At 48.5% G+C, this 20098-nt stretch overlaps 2 long non-coding RNA genes across 2 annotated transcripts in view; one reads left to right on the top strand and one right to left on the bottom strand.

Annotated features, from left to right (window-relative positions):
* The first annotated feature begins 11841 nt into the window (after positions 1-11841).
* The window catches only part of LOC112579189, a 35368-nt gene continuing 27111 nt past the window's right edge, over positions 11842-20098 (top strand). Inside the window, exon 1 of the long non-coding RNA XR_006639848.1 lies at positions 11842-12179. This is a non-coding gene — a long non-coding RNA (uncharacterized LOC112579189). The remainder of the gene's footprint in view (positions 12180-20098) is intronic.
* LOC112579187 lies at positions 16722-19090 on the bottom strand. Its single transcript, XR_003103653.3, has 2 exons — positions 18760-19090; positions 16722-17704 (listed from the first exon to the last, which is right to left on the bottom strand). It is a non-coding gene; the product is annotated as an uncharacterized LOC112579187 (long non-coding RNA).

The raw sequence follows: 20098 nt of genomic DNA, 5'->3' as shown, positions 1-20098 counted from the left end.
TGAACGAATGCTGCCTCCCAACAACCAGTTTCTGGCTCTCAGGGCTCTGGAATCTCCTCGCTGCTGAAGGAGAGTTTTGGGAGCCGGTGCCGCCAGGAGCATCTCTCCGGGGCTCCGAGCCGCCCGCTTGGGTGTTGCCATGGCAGCAACACACATCCAAATTGGTTCTCCTCGTTGCTGCAGAAAGGGCTGCTCCATGGACCCGTGGCACCTGGAGGGAGGGTTTCACGGTGTGTGACACACCATCCGTCTCCGCCCCACCTTGTGCAACGTTCTGCTTAGTGACGCCAATGGAGCACCGAGTTCCTGCAACTGCAGGCATGGGTGGGAGGGGCGGACGGTTTGTTGATCTGCAGACTCATGAATTAAGCTGTCTTTGTCATGTTCAAGCCAAGAGGCCTGATCCAGAACAGAAGGTAAAATAGGCAGCCACGGAAGGTTCATATCAAAGCCAAAAAAATCAGTTGCAACAAATGGAGTTGCTGATAGACAGCTTTAGGAGGTGATATCTGAATTAAGTGAGTGAGTGAGTGGAAGTCACTCAGTCGTGTTAGATTCTTTGCAACCCCATAGGCTGTAGCCCGCCAGGCTCCTCTGCCCATGGGGATTCTCCAAGCAAGAATACTGGAGTGAGTTGTCATTCCCTTCACCAGGGGATCTTCCCAAACCAGGATGGAACCCAGGTCTCCTGCACTGCAGGCGAGAGCAGTGCAAAGGCTCTTTACTAAGTCTGAGCCACCAGGGAAGCTTTAATCTGAGTTAAAGTATAAAGCAATTGTCAAAAATCCTAAAGCAATCTGGGAAGCTGTTGGAGACATGTACTAACAGATGCCTATTGTCTGAGCGTGGTCATCTTCTTCTGATTGGGTAAGGCCACTCCTAGGACTTCAAGCCCTGTCTCGGGTAACACACAGGGAGGTGATGCAGAATACAGTGGGTGCTGGGAGGATAGGAGTCTGGCACTTGGTGGCTTCAAATATCTGAAATATTAGGGGAAAAGAGCTCAGGTTTAGTTATTCTGAATGACCTTAAGGCGTTGAAAGAAGGCCCTGTGGACATCAGTGCAACAGATGGGAAAAACAGGTGTGCTGATCAGGAAACATCAGATGTCCAAACATCAGGTGTGCTGGCCCAGACCTTTTTATGAGGTGCTTGGCCACTGGGGGTGGGGGACAACCAGTGGGCAGGAAAGCTTACCCAGCAGATAAGCACTTTTACTTAAGAACCCACACACTTATGCTTCGCTATTACTGCATGTGGTAGAATCTGCCAGTTATTCCTCAATATCCATTTTCATGACTCCCTTAATAATAAACCCCAGTATTTCCAGCATGCTCTTCCAGAACAAAGACTACTTTCCCCAACCTTTCTTGGAAATTGGTATGGCCAGGGAGCAAAATTGTGGATTGTGGCCAATAGATTTTTAAAAGAGGAAGTATCACATTCAAATTCTGGGAAGTATTACCGTAGTAAAGGGAGGAGATATACTCTTCTTTCCCCTTCCTTCTTTATGCAAACTGGAATGTGGGTGTGGTGGCTGGAGCTCAGCAGCGATTTTGGGCCATGAGGTAGAAGCTCAGTTTTGACAAGAAATTTGCATTCCATTACTGCCACCCAGAATTGTCACCTTTATTCTTTATTTATGTAAAGAACAAATGTGAAGGACATGGACTCTTCAGTTGGATTGCTGCTGCTAAGTTGCTTCAGTCGTGTCCAACTCTGTGCGACCCCATAGACGGCAGCCCACCAGGCCCCCCCGTCCCTGGGATTCTCCAGGCAAGAACACTGGAGCGGGTTGCCATTTCCTTTTCCAATGCGTGAAAGTGAAAAGTGAAAGTGAAAAGTGAAAGTGAAGTCGCTCAGTCGTGTCCGACTCTTCGAGACCCCATGGACTGCAGCCCACCAGGCTCCTCCGTCCATGAGATTTTCCAGGCAGGAGTACTGGAGTGGGTTGCCACTGCCTTTGCTTTAAATTCCAGCTGCCTTGTACAAATTTCTTAACTCTTCTGTGCCTCAGTTTCTAGGTGTATAAACTGGAAATACTAAAAGTAACAACTGTGAGGTTTTTGCTTTTGAAGAGGATTAACTGATTGAATACATTTAAAATCATAGTAAATATTTGATACACGCTGCTCATTATTATCAATAGACAAAGTCTGCATATTTTTTGCTCATACATTGCTTTTCTATATGCTGAGACAACTACTGAGTTGTATTAGGTATGTTTTCCCTTATTTGCTTGCTCATTTGATAACTTCCATTAATGTTCCTGAAAGGCAAGAAGAAACAATTTAAGAACAGTCAAAATGCAGATTATGCATACATATTCAAGATTTTTTTCTTAAGACAATCTGTGTTAAGTCATGAGACTGAAAATTGTTTCTAGAAGAGCGGATCGTTGATGTGTTCTGAGTCCCTTCCCTGTTCTGGTTGCTAATGTTTAGACTGTGTACAGATACAGATTTTGTAGTGGTGAGTAGGAATTGGTACCTAAAGAAAGAATATACTTCTCCTCTAGGAGTTGTCTTTCTGAGTTTCCTAAGAAACGTGTGTCTAAACATCATCTATTGATGTATTTACTCATGGGAATTTAGAGGCAAATGAGGAGGGAGGGGTGCATGCCCTAAGCTGCGACTCCCAGCTTTGTGGAGAAGGCAGGCATGCTTCCTGCAACTCTCTGGACATGCCTCTTCTTATGTCTGGCTCCCTGGGTCGTGGGTGTCAGAAGATGAGTAAGAGTTTGCCAGGAAGAAAAGGTGGGGCAGTACTTCTGGGAATTTCTCCCCTAGAGGAGTCTGCACCTGTGTGGAAGGATGTGTGAACATGGTTATTTAGCATGCATTGTTTGTAATAGCGGAAGTCTGGAATCCACGTCTCTAGAGGGCTGGGTGATCCACAGACATCCCCTCGGTAGAATACTATACTGCTGTAAAAAAGAGAGGGGTTGTCATCCATCAGCGCTCTGATAGAGCAAGCTTTCCAGAATACACTGTTAAGCAAAGAAAAAAATCAAGAAACAGTGAGCATATATAGTGGTCTACATCTTGTGTAAGGAAGGCTGGGGGATGGCATATTTGTCCATATTTCCTTGTGTTTGCAGATAGACTGGCAACATAAATGAACTGATAGGAATGAACCCCTCCAGGAGGAGGTGGGGGGCAGGAAGGCAGAGGACTAGGTGAGAATGAGACCCAGTCTTCCCAGCCATTCTTTATCGCTTTATTTTTCAAACCGTGTAGACGTATTATCTCCTCCATGTGCTAAAAAGAAATGTAATAAGAAAAGGGAACGACATCCTGGGCCGAGAGAACAGTGTGTGCAGGGGCCCAGCATGTGAAGCAGGAACAGCCAGAGAACAGAGCCCCCGTAACCTCCTTCTGAAGCCCCTCTGGCCATTCCAGAGCTGCCGGTATGTCTCTGTGATTTCTAGACACCTTCCCTGGGGGCTTAGATGGTAAAGAATCCACTTGCAATGCAGGATACGTGAGTTTGATCCCCGGGTCGGAAAGATTCCCTGGAGAAGGAAATGGCAACCCATTCCAGTATTCTTGACTGAAGAATCCCATGGCCAGAGGAGACTGGCGGGCTACAGTCCATGGGGTCGCAAAGAGTCGAACAGGACTGAGCACACACACGCAGATTGGAATCCAAGCTCCTGAGCAGTGGGGATGTTCTCAGTCTTGTCCAGCACCACAGCCACACGCAGACTAACGTTTGCTGCATGGTGTTATGGACGGACCGTCTGAGACCTCTCCCCCTCAGGTGTTCGAGTGTTTTCTGAAGGAAAACCCACTTCTCTTTCCATAACCTTGCTCTGCCTCTGAGCAGGGGGCGCATGCTCTTCAATTTCCCTGACCAGGAGTCATTCCATCTCTCTTCAAGTAAAACAGAAAACTGTGGCTGACTGGTCACAGAGAAGTTATACATTTATATACAAACCACTGCTCTGAGTAAAGCTGCTCATGAATGTAAATCTGTATGCATGCACACCCAGGAGTGTATAGAAGCTTAGTCTTACATGTATGTACAGAGAGCTACCTGAAATACACAATGGACGCAGCGCATTTCACCTGTTAAGTAGGAGCTACTTGAGTGAGTTTTCTCTTGCCTCAAGAATACTGCCCCACAAACTATCACAGCCCCCCAAGTATGTATTCTTCTAGCTCAGTAATCTGTGTGTTGACCGAGTGGTTCTTTTTCCCTTTGGCTGTGCTGAGTCGAGAACACGGCTTTGTCGCTGCGTGTGGGCTTTCTCTAGCTGCGGGGATCAGGGGCTACTTTTCATTGTGGTGGCTTCTCTTCTTGCAGAGCATGGGATCTAGGCCCAAGGGCTTGGTTGCTCCACGGCACGTGGAGTCTTCCCGGACCAGGGATCAAACCCATGTTCCCCAGCTGCATGGGCAGGCAGGTTCTTCTCCGCTGGCCACCAGGGAGGTCCGGCCGAGTGGTTCTTTAGGTCCAGAAGGGCTGGCCGGGCTGGTGCAGACGTCTGCAGTCAGCATCTGGTGAGCAGGGAGGCCTGGTGTCTGCTGAGCCTGCTGTCTCGCTCTCCAGTGGACTCGCCTGGGCTTCTTCCTGGGGCCACTGGGCATGGTCCCAAGAGAGTGGGTGTAACCAAAAAAAGCTTCTTGCGCCCAGCTTCAAAACTGACTCCTTATCACGTCTGTCATATTCCACTGGGCAAAGCAAGCTATAAAGCCAGTCCAGTCTTAGGGGTGGGGAAATAGATTCACGAAGTCACATCACAAGGGCAAGATTGTTAGGTTTATACTAAATATTTTATTTTGGGATACTAATAAAGATGGTGTTCTTTAAAAGTCTTTATTGACTCTGTTACAACATTGCTTCTGTTTTGGTCCTTTGGCCACGAGGCACGAGGGATCCTAGTTCCTCAAACAGGTATCGAACCGGCACACCCTGCCTTGGAAGGTGAAATCTTAACCAACTGGGCTGCCAGGGAAGTCCCTGGCATTGTGTTTTTGATTTCAAATTTCACCTCCTTATTGCTAATATATAGGACAGCAATTAAAAATTTGAGAAATTGTTTAAGTTTCTAAAATTGAATATCCAAATATAATTCCAGTTACAGTTAAAATGACCAGCTTATGATTAAAATTATAAAACTCCAAGAGCTACATGGCTTTAGCTATTTGAATGTGATTTTCTTCTCAGCTAATGACACCTCCTAGGGATGAATTTTAGGAACAGCGGCAAAGAATTCCTTATATTTAAAAAGGTAAGCAAGAAACTATGTTTTAGCATCAAAAATTCTTACAGAGGTTCTACTTGACTTGCTCCTATAGGACCACCCTAAGAACGATGACTTTTCTCTGTTCCCCAGCCCTCTTGTTCCTCCTCTCTTTCTTTGACAAAGGTGAGAAAGTGGAGGAGGTGACTTTGTTGATAAAAAGTTGCTCTGATTCCAATTCCCCTGCAGACATCCTACCATAGGGCAAAAGGGCTTCCCTGGTGGCTCAGTGTTAAAGAATCCGCCTGCCAATGCAGGAGATGCAGGCGTGATCTCTGGGTCGGGAAGATCCCCTGGAGAAGGGAATGGCTACCCATTCCAGTATTCTTGCCCGGAAATCCCCATGGCCAGAGGAGCCTGGTGTGCTATATGGTCTATGGGGTCTCAAAGAGTTGGACATGACTTAGTGACTCAACAACAACAACCACACAGGTAAAATTCCCAGTCTGAATAACGGGGTTTCCCTTAACAAACAAGCAAGTGTACAAACCAGGGAAATCTCAAAAGCACTGTGAGTCGGCAGGGCCTTAACCATTCATCAAAGGAGGCCCCCCTCTGGTTTGCTGCCCTGTCCCATTACAGGATAGCGAGCCTTGGGAAGATGTACGAGAGCTGAGGGCTACACTTGTTTTTAAAAAATATAAAGTCTGCGAAAAGCTTTCACAAACTCTAGCAGCTCGTCACTCCAACCACTTTAGGAAAGTGCATACATGGAGGACGGGAGTCTGGTCCTGGGTTCTCTGAAGAGCATATGCACAGCACCTCCTGGAAGCCCCCACGTCCCCTGAGGCTGGGGTGCCCAGTAAGTCAGGGGCTCTACTAGCTTTCAGAGTGAGCAAGGGCTGTGCAGAAGGCAGACAGTGCTTATAAGGAGAGGCCCTCCCATCACGCGCGGGAGAACTGGGGACAGCTCACCTGAGGACCTTCTTCGGGGTTCGGTACTGAGAGACCACAGAAATCACTTATCTTTTTTTTTTTAGATGTATTTATTTGACTGGCCAGGTCTTAGTTAAGGCACGTGGGATCTTTGGTTGTGGCATATGGGATCTCGTTCCTGGCCAGTGATGGAACCCAGGCCCCTGCACTGGGAGGGTGGAGTCTTAGCCACTGGACCACCAGGGAAGTCCCAGAAATTGCTCTGCTAAGTTGGTCATAAGTATTCTGATGACAGATGCGTCTCTTTTTTTTTTTTAACTATTCCCCCCAAAGGGCCAAGGACAGTGTGGGGCAGATGGTCAACCTGCACGAACAGAGCACACGGACTCCTCTGTGCCATGGGAGCCTGGGACTCAAAGACAGCGCTAGAATTCTTCAGCTCACTCGTGCCCCTCGTGAAGTGAAATTCAGTCTCAAGGACAGCTGAGAATTCATCCAAGTTTTAAACGCCAGAGAAGGATTGCAGTAACATTGCATGTTGACCTGTATCCGGGTCTAGGGGCCTGGGGTGCGAGGGACATTTCTCGCGGGTAACACGTGGGGCATTTCTCACGTGTAACATGTGTGCCCGTTCGATTTCCCTCATGGACCTGGAATAGCTGCTCCCCTCGGTAGCAACCTTAACCTTCACAGCGCGGTTTGGGCTCCTCCATCTTCCAATCCTCAGGCTGGAGAGTCTCAAGGCCTGTTTTGTTTTGTTTTTTAATTACTAAGACTTCGTTTTTGGCCGTGCTGGGTTTTGTGGCAGTGTGTGGGTTTCTCTAGTTGTGGGGCGGGCTTAGCTGCCCCTTTTCGTGTGGGATCTTAGTTCCCCCATCAGGGATCGACCCCATGTCCCCTGCATTGGAAGGTGGCTCTTAACCACGGGCCCCCAGGCGAGGCCCTAAAGGCCGTTTATGTCTTGGAGATCTGGCGTACTTTGGCAGGTGTTCCCATTTCCCTTCTCTTCTTCTGAGCTGGGGAGAATTTAAGTTGAAAAGGAAAATAAACCTGAGTTACCTTTCTAACTTTTGAACACCTGCTGAGAGTCACGGGACATGCTGTGCATTCGGTTTCCTAATCTTTCCTTGGTCTCAAAGTGCTGGCTGTTTACCCCGATATCAGCTCTTCCTTAGCCACCCATGCCCCTGCTGATAGCTGGGCCCCTGGCTGCCCACAGAAAGACCACGCCCCCGACCTCCCCTGCTTCCCAGGTGGCAGTAGTGGTGAGAACCCGCCCGCTGATGCAGGAGACGTAAGAGACCCAGGTTCCACCCCTGGGTGGGGAAGATCCCCTGGAGAAGGAAAAGGCAATCCACTCCAGTATTCTTGCCTGGAGAGTCCCATGGACAGAGGAGCCTGGTGGGCTACATCCACAGGTCACAAAGAGTCGGACACGATTGAAATGACTTAGTTCATGCGACCTCCCTTGAAGCTGATGGTGGCCAAAAAGACATAAACAGCAGTGCTCTACCTGGAAGCTTATGGAAAGTTCCATCAAAGAGGGCACCACACATGGTTTTTACTTCTGCTTCTCCTGCTTACTGTCATCCATTGCTGTGGAGCAATCCACTCTGAGTTAGTGGCTAAAACCAGTACAGTTTATTATTGTTTCTGATTCTATGGGTTGGCAATCTGATAGCTTTCTTATGCTGATCTGGCTGTGGGATCCGAGCTGGCCTGGTGATCATGTCTGGTTGCTGAGGCTCCTCGGTTCTTCTCAAGGTGTCTTGCTCTCCCACAGGCTAGGTGGACTTTATCACAAAATGGATATCAGAATTTCAAGAAGGAGACAGAGGAAGCTTCAAGACCTTTTAAGGCCTGGGCTCTGGAATGCACACGTCACTTCCGCCACATTGTACTGGTCAATCTGAATTCAAGGGTGGGGAAACAGACCCCACGTCTTGATGGAAGGAGAGGCAGTGTCCTTGATATTGCAAAGGTGTGTAGACACAGGAGGGTGGATCACTGGGGACCATTATTAAGAACCATCTATTGGGACTTATCTGGTGGTCCAGTGGTTAGGAATCCACCTGCCCATTCTGGAGATACAGGTTTGATCCCTGGTCCAGGAACTAAGATCCCACATGCCATGAAGCCACTAAGCCCATGAACCACAATCCCTGAAGCCCACCTGCCTAGAGCCCATACTCCACAACAGGAGAAGCCACTGCCGTGAGAAGCCTGCACACCTCAACAAGAAAGTAGCCCTCACTCAATGCAACTCAAGAAAGCCTGAGTGCAGCAATGAATGGCCTGTGAACCGCAACGAAGACCCAGCAGAACCATTCAGTTCAGTTCCGTCGCTCAGTTGTGTCTGACTCTTTGCAGCCCCATGGACTGCAGCACGCCAGGCCTCCCTGTCCATCACCAACTCCCGGAGTTTATCCAAACTCACATCCATTGAGTCGGTGATGCCATCCAACCATCTCATCTTCTATAAATCAAATTTTTTTTTTTCCAAAAGAAACATTAAAAAAACACAAAACATACCACCACCTATCATACTTGCTGCCTAGGAAGTGGTTGTGATGTCTAGAATCCAAGCAGCTATCCTGGATATGTTTGGAGACCACGTGCTGGGAGTGGGGAAGCTTGCCGCTGAATGGAAAGATCTCGAGCTCCTGGCAGGTTTGTCAAGGCTCCCTGTGAGCAGCAGGCCGTCCCGCCATCGGGGTTTAATGAGAGAGATCTGTAAGCTCCCATTTGTGGAGCCACTGGCATTTTGAACTTTCTGTTCCTTGCAGCCATATCCTTACATTCTCTCCATGCTCAACCTCTTTGAAATGCCCAGCCCTACTCAGTTTAAAGAAGAAGAGGAAAACGGAACACTTTGAAGATCCCATCATGATGTTTTGATGTAATTTCGTGTTCCACCTGGCCAGCCTGGGGAAAACACGATGAGGCAGAAAGGGGTTAGAAGTTGTCACGCGCCTGAAACATTGCCTGGTTCCAAGATGATCAGCGTAATCTCAAGGCCTAGCCTGGGGAGAGCCCAGAAACCACAGCGGCAGGTCCAGGAGCGTTCCAGGCAAACCGTAAAAGCCAAACTTGCCCAGGCACAGATTTGTGGATCCGTGGTTCATTTGGATGTGGTTGGAGCGGGCCTGCTCCTTGATGTAATGATAAGCTGTGTATCTCAGATGCCATCTGGAAACCATTCTTCTATCTCCGTGATGAGAGATGATTTTGAGTCGGGTCTCTGGCTTTTGCACGTGCACCGGGATGGGTTTTAGAGATGAACAACAGTTTTCTCCCCGACCCCGTTTTCCCATCAAGTACTAGGGTTTGGTTTGGGCTGGATTTATGCCGCGTCACTAGCAGGAATAGAGCAGGGCGCTCCCTGGAGGACAAGCGGCGTCGTATCCTCTGACGTATTCCCACTCATAATTACTTGAGGCGGTTTTAAGTTTGCATTTCTTTTCTGTAATGACACAGTAGACCCCAAGTGTTAACTGGAAACAGAAATGTTCCCCTCACCTCTGCCCCACCCTTAAACCACCCCCCTGCGCCTCTTCTGCCCTGCTCCACCCTCTGTACCCAGCAGGGTGTACACCAGCCCTGGGCTCATTAACCAACCGGTGAAACCAGATCGATCCAGAAGGTTCAGCCACTATTAGAGGCCAAGGGACTTGGAACCCTTATCTCACCCCTCTCTCTCCTGCAAACAACATGGTTAGTCGCTCAGTCATGTCTGATTCTTTGCAACCCCATGGACTGTAGCCCACCAGGCTCCTCTGTCCATGGGATTCTCCAGGCAAGGATACTGGAGTGGGCTGCGGTGCCCTCCTCCAGGGGATCTTCCCAACCCAGGGATCAAACCCACATCTCCTGTGTCTCCTCCATTGCAGGCAGATTCTTAATCCGCTGAGCCACCAGGGAAACCCAAACAACAGCACACAAACACGCCTGGACAGAGAGAAGCCCTCTATCTACCTCCAGAGAAGGCCCATGAACGGGGCTGCTTCTGCGACCTTGCTTTCTTTTCATCTCCGAGTTTAGAGGCTTCCCCACCGGGACTGTCTAGAGTTTCTAGACGCAGTGTGGGATCTTCCGGTCACTCAGAGCCCCGTCACTGCCTTCAGATGCTGCGTCTTGCAGGTACCTGCACAGTCTTTAGCTGTCTCTAAAGGACGAGCTGACGAGGTCACGTATGGGAAACCCAGACATAGGACAGAATCACAGCCTAGGCAAAACGGAAAATATGTGTGTGTACATATACTCATATATTTGTGTCCAGAGGTCTCGGCTTAGAAGACAAATCTGCATATCCTGGGGGCATATATTTGCATATATGTGGCACAAATTTGCATATTATATTCATAAGCCCCTGCTTCCAAATAAATCTACATTCGAGCACCTTATTCTACTCTAATTTATATCCCCCCGCTTAGACCCATGTTTTATCACATCAGTTGTGTTACTGATGTACTTACTCCCATGGTTTGTCCTCTATATCCCAGAATCTGTTCTAGTCTTTAAGAAATGCCTGTTAATTATCACCGTTGTTTGCTGTGAAACCAGCCCGTCGACATCGGTCGGTCTTTGTGAATGGAGAGTCAGCTGTTAGGTACTGTCTCTAATGGGTAGAGACCAGGGATACTGCCCAGAGCCTTCAAGGCACAGCGGAGCCCCAGAGCAAAGAACTGCCCAGCTGCGAACCCCAAAGCCTGCTGTGGGGCTGGTGTCGTTTCTGCCGGGGGGCGGGGGGAGAGAAAGGGGTACTGTCGTTTCTGCCTATCTCCCCGCCTCCCTCCACAGGTGTTTCCTGGTGGTTTCAAAACTCCTCTAACAAGACACAATTTTTTTTCATACCATAAATAGAGCTACGAGGCTCTTCATGATTCCCATAGTGTGAGGCTCCGTGTTCACGCGTTACGGTCAAAGGGAGCTAGAAAGATGGGGGGAAAACCATTACAGATGACATAGAATATATTAAGAAGATGCTTAATGAGCGTTACTGTTTCTCGAGTCCTTCCTGAGTGCCAGACCCTGGGCTGAACGCTTCACGTTTCACACGTGTCCCTAACGCCAGCTGCCTGGTAACCCAAGTTCACTGCCCCAGAGGTCACACGCGGACGTCCCCGTTACTTTGCTCGGCTCCTCTGCCAGCGGGAACCCCTGTGTGTCCGTGGGTGACAGTACCACCATTTGCTAAGGATGCTGAAGACACGGCTGGGCAGATGCATGAAGACACAATTCACAAAGCACACGACTTTGTCATTTCAAAGCGTGCAGTTCAATGGTTTTTAGTGCACTCACCAGTTGTGAAACCGTCACCACCGTTAACTTTAGAACATTTTCATCCCCCTGAACAGAAACCCTGCTCCCCTTAGCAGTCATGCCCAGCCCCTCTTCCCCCAGCAGCCACTATTTACCTTCTGTTTCTACAGATTTGCCTGTTCTGGCCATTTCCTACAAATGGAATCAGACAGCACATGACTGGTTTCCCTCATTTAACTGTGTTCCAAGGTTCATCCATGTTGTACTGAGTATAGCACTTCCTTCCTTTTTCTTTTTTCTGTTTTGCCAAGTAGTCTGTTATATGGATATAGCACATTTTATCTATCCATTCACCAGTGAACACTTGATTGTTTCCATTTTTTGGCCATTATGCAAAAAGTTCTGTGAGTATTTGCAGGTACTTTTGGTGTGGATATGTGTTTTCATTTATTTTGGGTATACGCAGCATTGTTGTATCTTTGAGGGGCAGACACCTGCACCATTTTTCTTTCCCACCAGCAATGCATGAATGCTGCTATTTCTCCACATCCTCACCAACATGTGTTATAATGTCCTTTTGATAAGAGCCATTCTAGCACTTCTGGTTACATCTTGCTCCATTAAAAAAAAAAAGTCTGCCTGTTTGTAATCTCACATCTAACCTTCCGTGTCTGTTTTCTTCTTTATATCAAGCCCACGGTTTGCTGTCCGGCACATTACTCAGGAATGAATGAGTGAATGGCCTCAAACGTCCCCATGCTCCCTGCTTTCAGACCTGGAGGGCAGAACGGAGGTCAGTGACAATTTCTCCCCCACTTGGTATCTATCTTGCTGCCTCTTTCAGGGCTTGTGACCTTCCCACAATCCTTTCTGCGGCGGAAGCTCCGTGAGGGCTTTCGGAATGAGTGACCGAGGTTCTGGGCTTCTGTGTTCATCCTCTGTCCTATTTGGATGGCTGGCGGGACCCTGAAAGCCTGCATTCCTAAGGACTGATTTGAGAGAGGTGGCAGGGCTATCCGGACGAGAGGGGCTTCGGATCACGTATAGTGACTCAGGCAGCAGATAACCCAGCCTGAGTTCAAAGTACGAAGTAGGGAGTGTGAGTCAGAACCAAGGGAGGAAAAAGGGTCAGGTGGGGCAGCACCCAGCTCAGCCTTTAGGATGGATCCAGATGCCATCAGATGAAAGGGAGGGAGGGAGGAGGGAGGAGGAGGGGAGGGAGGAGGAAGGAGGGAGGAGGAGGGGAGGAGGGACCCGGAGCCCTCCCCAGCACAGCATGGCCCAGAGAAGCCACACTGCAGCTGAGGACGTAAACAGCAGGGTCTGGAGCTGGCAAAACATCCCTGGACTGGCCCTTCTGCTCAGCTCAGGCGGGTGCCCCAAAGCAGCGCACAGGGGCTGGGAGGAGTCTCTTCCCGCTGCTTCTCGGCCGCCCCCAGGCTGCCCCCAGCCCCTCGGGAGGAGCGGGCAGCTTTAGTGCCTGGTGCCCTGGGGCCTCCGCCTGAGCGCCACCGAGCACCTCGGCGCGGGGGGGTTGCCGCCCAGGACATATCCACTTCTCACAGTCAGGGTTGGAGTTTATAGTGTTGGCTTCTGGGGAGCTCCCCTGGCACCGAGGTTATCCAGGAATTTCTGCCAAACCAAACCTGTATGCCTTCCTCAGCATGTTAAAAAAAAAGGGGGGGGGCACTTATTTTTGGATTTCAAAAAAAATTACATGTTACCCTTGGCAGGCTTTAACATTTAAATGATATTTTTAGAAGGGGTGATTTAAGGGCCAGGAAAGTAAATTAGAAATTTACTCACTCATTGTATTGAGTGCCTATTAGGTCGGGTATCCAGAGAGCTGTAAACCAGTGGCCTGCCTTCGAGGAAGATAAAGCTGAGAGAACAGGCAGATAGCAGGTGACTCAAAGATCCCTCCAGACTTGGTCAGACCTGCTCTGTCCAATTTGGCAGCTACTGGCCGCAGGTGGTCCCGGGGACCTGACCTGTGCCATGTCCAAGGTGAGACGTCCTTGTAACAGATACACTGGGGTCTGGGGCTCCAGCCTGGGACACAGCACGCGGAAAGTCTCATCGATCATTTTAGGTATTGAGTATACATTCAAATGGAAATATTTTGGTTCCATTGGGCTGAATATATTACTAAAATGGATTTCGCCTATTTCCTTTTCTTTTAACTGGAGAAGGAAATGTCAACCCACTCCACTATTCTTGCCTGACGAATCCCATGGACAGAGGAGCCTGGCGGGCTATGGGGTCACAAAGAGTTGGACATGACTGAGCGACTATCACTCACTTTTCCTTTAGTGTGGTTCCTCAGTTCAGTTCAGTTCAGTTCAGTCGCTCAGTCGTGTCCGACTCTGCGACCCCATGAATCGAAGCATGCCAGGCCTCCCTGTCCATCACCAACTCCCGGAGTTCACTCAGACTCACGTCCATTGAGTCAGTGATGCCATCCAGCCATCTCATCCTCTGTCATCCCCTTCTTCTCCTGCCCCCAATCCCTCCCAGCATCAGAGTCTTTTCCAATGAATCAACTCTTCGCATGAGGTGGCCAAAGTACTGGAGTTTCAGCTTCAGCATCATTCCTTCCAAAGAAATCCCAGGGCTGATCTCCTTCAGAATGGACTGGTTGGATCTCCTTGCAGTCCAAAGGACTCTCAAGAGTCTTCTCCAACACCACAGTTCAAAAGTATAAATTCTTCGGCACTCAGCCTTCTTCACAGTCCAACTCTCACATCCATACATGACCACTGGAAAAACCATAGCCTTGACTAGATGGACCTTTGTTGGCAAAGTAATGTCTCTGCTTTTGAATATGCTATCTAGGTTGGTCATAACTTTCCTTCCAAGGAGTAAGCGTCTTTTAATTTCATGGCTGCAGTCACCATCTGCAGTGATTTTGGAGCCCCCAAAAAATAAAGTCTGATGCTGTTTCCCCATCTATTTCACATGAAGGGATGGGACCAGATGCCATGATCTTCATTTTCTGAATGTTGAGCTTTAAGCCAACTTTTTCACTCTCCGCTTTCACTTTCATCAAGAGGCTTTTTAGTTCCTCTTCACTTTCTGCCATAAGGGTGGTGTCATCTGCATATCTGAGGTTATTGATATTTCTCCCGGCAATCTTGATTCCAGCTTGTGTTTCTTCCAGCCCAGCATTTCTCATGATGTACTCTGCATAGAAGTTAAATAAGCAGGGTGACAATATATAGCCTTGACGTACTCCTTTTCCTATTTAGATCCAGTCTGTTGTTCCATGTCCAGTTCTAACTGTTGCTTCCTGATCTGCATACAGATTTCTCAAGAGGCAGGTCAGGTGGTCTGGTATTCCCATCTCTTTCAGAATTTTCCACAGTTTATTGTGATCCACACAGTCAAAGGCTTTGGCATAGTCAATAAAGCAGAAATGTTTTTCTGGAACTCTCTTGCTTTATCCATGATCCAGCAGATGTTGGCAATTTGATCTCTGGTTCCTCTGCCTTTTCTAAATCCAGCTTGAACATCAGGAAGTTCACGGTTCACATATTGCTGAAGCCTGGCTTGGAGAATTTTGAGCATTACTTTACTAGCATGTGAAATGAGTGCAATTGTGCGGTAGTTTGAGCATTCTTTGGCATTGCCTTTCTTTGGGATTGGAATGAAAACTGCCCTTTTCCAGTCCTGTGGCCACTGCTGAGTTCTCCAAATTTGCTGGCATATTGAGTGCAGCACTTTCACAGCATCATCTTTCAGAATTTGGAATAGCTCAACTGGAATTCCATCACCTCCACTAGCTTTGTTCGTAGTGATGCTTTCTAAGGCCCACTTGACTTCACATTCCAGGATGTCTGGCTCTAAGTCAGTGATCACACCATCGTGATTATCTGGGTCATGAAGATCTTTTTTGTACAGTTCTTCTGTGTATTCTTGCCACCTCTTCTTGGTATCTTCTGCTTCTGTTAGGTCCATACCATTTCTGTCCTTTATCGAGCCCATCTATGCATGAAATGTTCCCTTGGTATCTCTAATTTTCTTGAAGAGATCTCTAGTCTTTCCCATTCTGTTGTTCTCCTCTATTTCTTTGCATTGATCGCTGAGGAAGGCTTTCTTATCTCTTCTTGCTATTCTTTGGAACTCTGCATTCAGATGCTTATATCTTTCCTTTTGTCCTTTGCTTTTCGCTTCTCTTCTTTTCACAGCTATTTGTAAAGCCTCCCCAGACAGCCATTTTGCTTTTTTGCATTTCTTTTCCATGGGGATGGTCTTGATCCCTGTCTCCTTACAATGTCACAAACCTCATTCCATAGTCCATCAGGCACTCTATCTATCAGATCTAGGCCCTTAAATCTATTTCTCACTTCCACTGTATAATCATAAGGGATTTGATTTAGGTCATACCTGAATGGTCTAGTGGTTTTCCCTACTTTCTTCAATTTCAGTCTGAATTTGGCAATAAGGAGCTCATGGTCTGAGCCACAGTCAGCTCCTGGTCTTGTTTTTGTTGACTGTATAGAGCTTCTCCATCTTTGGCTGCAAAGAATATAATCAATCTGATTTCAGTGTTGACCATCTGGTGATGTCCATGTGTAAAGTCTTCTCTTGTGTTGTTGGAAGAGGGTGTTTGCTATGACCAGTGCATTTTTCTTGGCAAAACTCTATTAGTCTTTGCCCTGCTTCATTCTGTATTCCAAGACCAAATTTGCCTGTTACTCCAGGTGTTTCTTGACTTTCTACTTTTGCATTCCAGTCCCCTGTAATGAAAAGGACATCTTTTTTGGGTGTTAGTTCTAAAAGGTCTTGTAGGTCTTCATAGAACCGTTCAACTTCAGCTTCTTCAGTGTTACTGGTAGAAATATTCAAACCACATACCTGATCTGTATTCTATTTTAGGGCTGGGTCAGCCCCTCAGAGCTCTTTTCCACCTCCAACTTTCTGGGGAAGATTGAGGATATACACTTTTATATAGTTGGTGAAGATATAATATTCTGTGTACAGGGGAGACTTGAGTTTGTCAATCTGAGGCTCTTCATTGGAAAGGTGGGGTTTTTTTGCTCCCAGAGGTAAAACTTAAGTTGCCGGCAGGCGTTTGCGGAAGGAGCTGAGATGGAGGGGGGCTGTCACTGTGGCGGCGATTCCAGAGTGAACACAGGACAGTGAGTGTGTGCAGTGGGGCCTCCGCCGAAAGCAGGGACTCTGTGTTTTGTGTCCTTCTGCCACTTACAGGAGCTGCAGAGAACAAGCCCAGTGGGAGTAAATGCTGTCTGAGCAGATGGGAGTCCTGGGGGCTGCATGGTCTCCGAGCCCTGGGACAGGAGGGTGGAGGAGAAAATTTGTTTTTAAAGAAATATTATTTTTAATTTACTTTTATTTGTTTATTTGTGTGGCTGCACCAGGTCTTAGCTGCAGCATGAAAACACTTAGCTGTGGCGTGCAGGATCTAGTTCCCTGACCGGGGATTGAACCCAGGCCCTCTGTATTGCAGGGCAGAGTCTTAGCCACTGGACCACCAGTGAAGTCCCAGAGAAGGGCGTTTTTATTCAGACTTCATAAGAAAATAGAATTCCCCGAACATCACGTCCCTGGACTCCTTTGTGCAGGAGAGTCACTGGTTTAGGCAATGTGTTAAGAAAGGAACACTGAGGCACGCACAGGGAACGCGCCCTCATGGCAGCTGGAGACCTCTGTCCTCCTGCGGGGACTGACGGTTCCCAGCTGTCTCCCCCGCCACAGTGCTTGCGTCAAATCCCCCCCTCAGGGCACTTGTGCAAGGTGTGATGAGCAGAAGCACACTAGATCATGTTTATGGGTGTCTGGGGGACTCCTAAGCTGAGAGTTAGGGCAACCGAGGGGGAAAAATAAGTTCTCTCCTGGCTCTCATTTCAGTCGTGATTCCAGACATGGGATTACTGAACGGCACGAGGTGGTCTGGGTCTGACGTGAAATCTACAGAAATGCGCGAGAAAGCATCAGGAATGGGAATCTCTAAGCTTTACCCCCGGGCCACGTGTAAGGGGCTCTCCCTCTGGAAGAGAAAGAGTTGGGGGCCAGTATCTCCTCCATTGCTGACTTTCGAGAAGGATTTAAGCCAGATGGTTGCTCTTCCTTGAGTGGCACGGGTTATAAATACTTGCAGTATTTTTCCTTTTTGTTTCATCCCATAAAGTAATTTCATTTCTCAGTGTGCACAGCACCCAGGCTTGCTGTCCCACATTGCAACGCTGTTCAGACCAGATCTTTCCACAGCTTCCCAATCTCATCTCAGCATCTCTTGCTTGGCGTGCGTAGTTGTGCAGTAATCCGAGTGAACTCATTTTAGCTGCCTATTATACTCTGTAAGTAAAAAAGACAAAAGGTTTAGACAAATTTATTGTTGTTGTCTAGCCCTAAGTCATGTCTGACTCTTGTGACCCATGGACTGTATGGAGCCCACCAGGCTCCTCTGTCCACGGGATTTCCCAGGCAAGAATACTGGAGTGGGTTGCCATTTCCTCCTCCAGGGGATCTTCTCAACCCTGGGATTGAACCTGCATCTCCTGCATAGGTAGACGGATTCTTTACCACTCAGCCACCAGGGAAGCCCTTAGGCAAATTAGTGTATATTTTGAGAACAGTACAGAGTCTAGGGGTGTGATGGGGTGGGAATATGCCAGAAATAAAAGAAAAACTTTTTTTTATTTTCTGGGGGGATTGTAATATTAAACATTAAATTTTTCTGGGGCTCTGTAATCAATGCAGAGCCGAGAGGGAGATGCGTGTTGACTTCTTTTCTTTCTGCTTTTAATCTTGATTGGTTCAGAAGTTGTGGCTTTGTTTGAGATTGTTCTGTGGGGACCAGTCACAGCTGCGTGCCCACCCTTCCTTCTGTGGTGGAGCACTGGGACACGTGGGTGTCTTTTGTGTTTCTTGACCTTTTCTCTAGCTGTCGGCCTATTAACCTTTATTCCCTTGAGATTTCTCTTCCTAGTTTGGGCACTGGAGTGAGGCAGGTCCCACTCCTAAGCCAGGAGACCTTGGGCGAGTTACCCACTGTTTCTCAACCTCAGCTGTTAAATAGGCAGAATAATGGTGCCAGCTCACAGGGCTGGGTAAGGATTAAAAGAGATTATTTGCATAATGCCCTGAGCCCGGAGCCTGGCACTCAGTAAGCCCTGGCTATATTTATTATCTCTCCCCTGCCAGCCTCATCCTGGGTTCCTATAGAGCAGTGCGCCTCAAAGGGGCACTTGGGGAAGCCTCCCAGGTGCCCGGGAGCCCGTGACAGAGGCCAATCTCGAACCCCACCCTGGACCTTGGCAATCGGGCCGGCTGGGCCTGGGCCCCGGCGATGTGTGTGGACAGGCCCCCGCCCCGGGGAGCCTGCTTGTGATCCTGCCTCCTGGGCTCACCTGTGGGAGGAAGCCGCGCGGGTGCTGGGAGAGGGCTGCTGACTCAGCGTTTCTGCCAGGCCGGCCGGGGCGGGGGCTGCGGACACACCCCTGCCCCCAGTGCAGCTGGCACGGAGGGGGCCGGAGGGGGGCTTTCTGAGGGCACCCCGCCCGGGAGAGTTTAGCAGACGCTGCAGGGGAGGGCGTTGGATCCCGTAGTAAACCGGGAGGAGGGCGTGGGCGGGATCAGCTCTCAGGACGCAAACTTGGCATCACGCTCTCTCGCCCCGCCCCCTCCCCCGACAGCCCTGGGCGGAGCTCTCTGCCCGCTCCAGCCGCCCTGGCCTCTGGGGCTCCACCCCCGCCCCCCACTTCTCCAGCAAACGTTCCCCTTGGCGCCCCCATCCTGTGTTTCCTAGCTAACGAATTCACACGTCGGCCTTACCTGGGAGGCGGTAAGCTCCCCTCTAGGCCAGGATTTAATTCATCCCCTGGACCGCTGTTTAACCAAGGGCCTGCTGTGACCGCCCTTTCTGGGGTCTGGGGACGCAGCGGAGAACAAGGACAACCGCCAGCACCCCCAGCCCCCGGTGCCATCACCCAAAGTCTCCCCATTGGTTTCCTTGCTTCCGCTTTTACTCTTTACCCATCCAGTCCTCACAGCATCCCCGCCCCACCCCAGAGAACATTTAAAAACACGTCCCTTTACTTCTCTGCTCAAAACCATCTAGAGGCTTCTGGTCATGTTTAGAATAGAACCACACTCTTTTCCACGTCTATAAGGATCTGTATTCCCACTCAGCGAACCTTTGCTCTTCCCCTTCCTCCTCCCGGAAAGCTCTCTCCAGACCCCAGGGCCCACTCCTTCCTTCTCAGCGTCTGGATCCTCCTTGCCTATAACCGCACTCCACTCTGTCATCCTTGTCTCCCATGCTGCTGTAGTTTTCTTAATAGCATTTATTATTTATTTCATGTGTTTAAAATGAAGTATAGTTGATTTACAATGTTGTTAGTTTCAGGCACATAGCAAAGTGATTCAGATATATATATATATATATATATATATAGGATTGGCCAAAAAATTCTTTTGGTTAGTGACTCCGATAGTCAATAAAGTCCTTGAACATAAAAATGTCTTTTATTTTTTACCTAAAGCCAAACAAACTTTTTGGCCAAACCAGCACATATACTCTTTTTCAGATTCTTTCCCAATATAGGTTATTACAAAGTGTTCAGTATAGTTCCCTGTGGTATATATTAGGTCCATGTTGTTTATCTATCTTAATAGCATTTATCATTGCCTAACATGACCCGCTGGGGCTTCCCATGGGCTTAGTGGTAAAGAATCTGCTTGCCGGTA

The sequence above is a fragment of the Bubalus bubalis genome, chromosome 2, assembly GCF_019923935.1.
Source record: "Bubalus bubalis isolate 160015118507 breed Murrah chromosome 2, NDDB_SH_1, whole genome shotgun sequence".
NCBI classification, from domain to species: Eukaryota; Metazoa; Chordata; class Mammalia; order Artiodactyla; family Bovidae; genus Bubalus; species Bubalus bubalis.
This window is presented reverse-complemented; position numbering and strand designations above follow the sequence as displayed.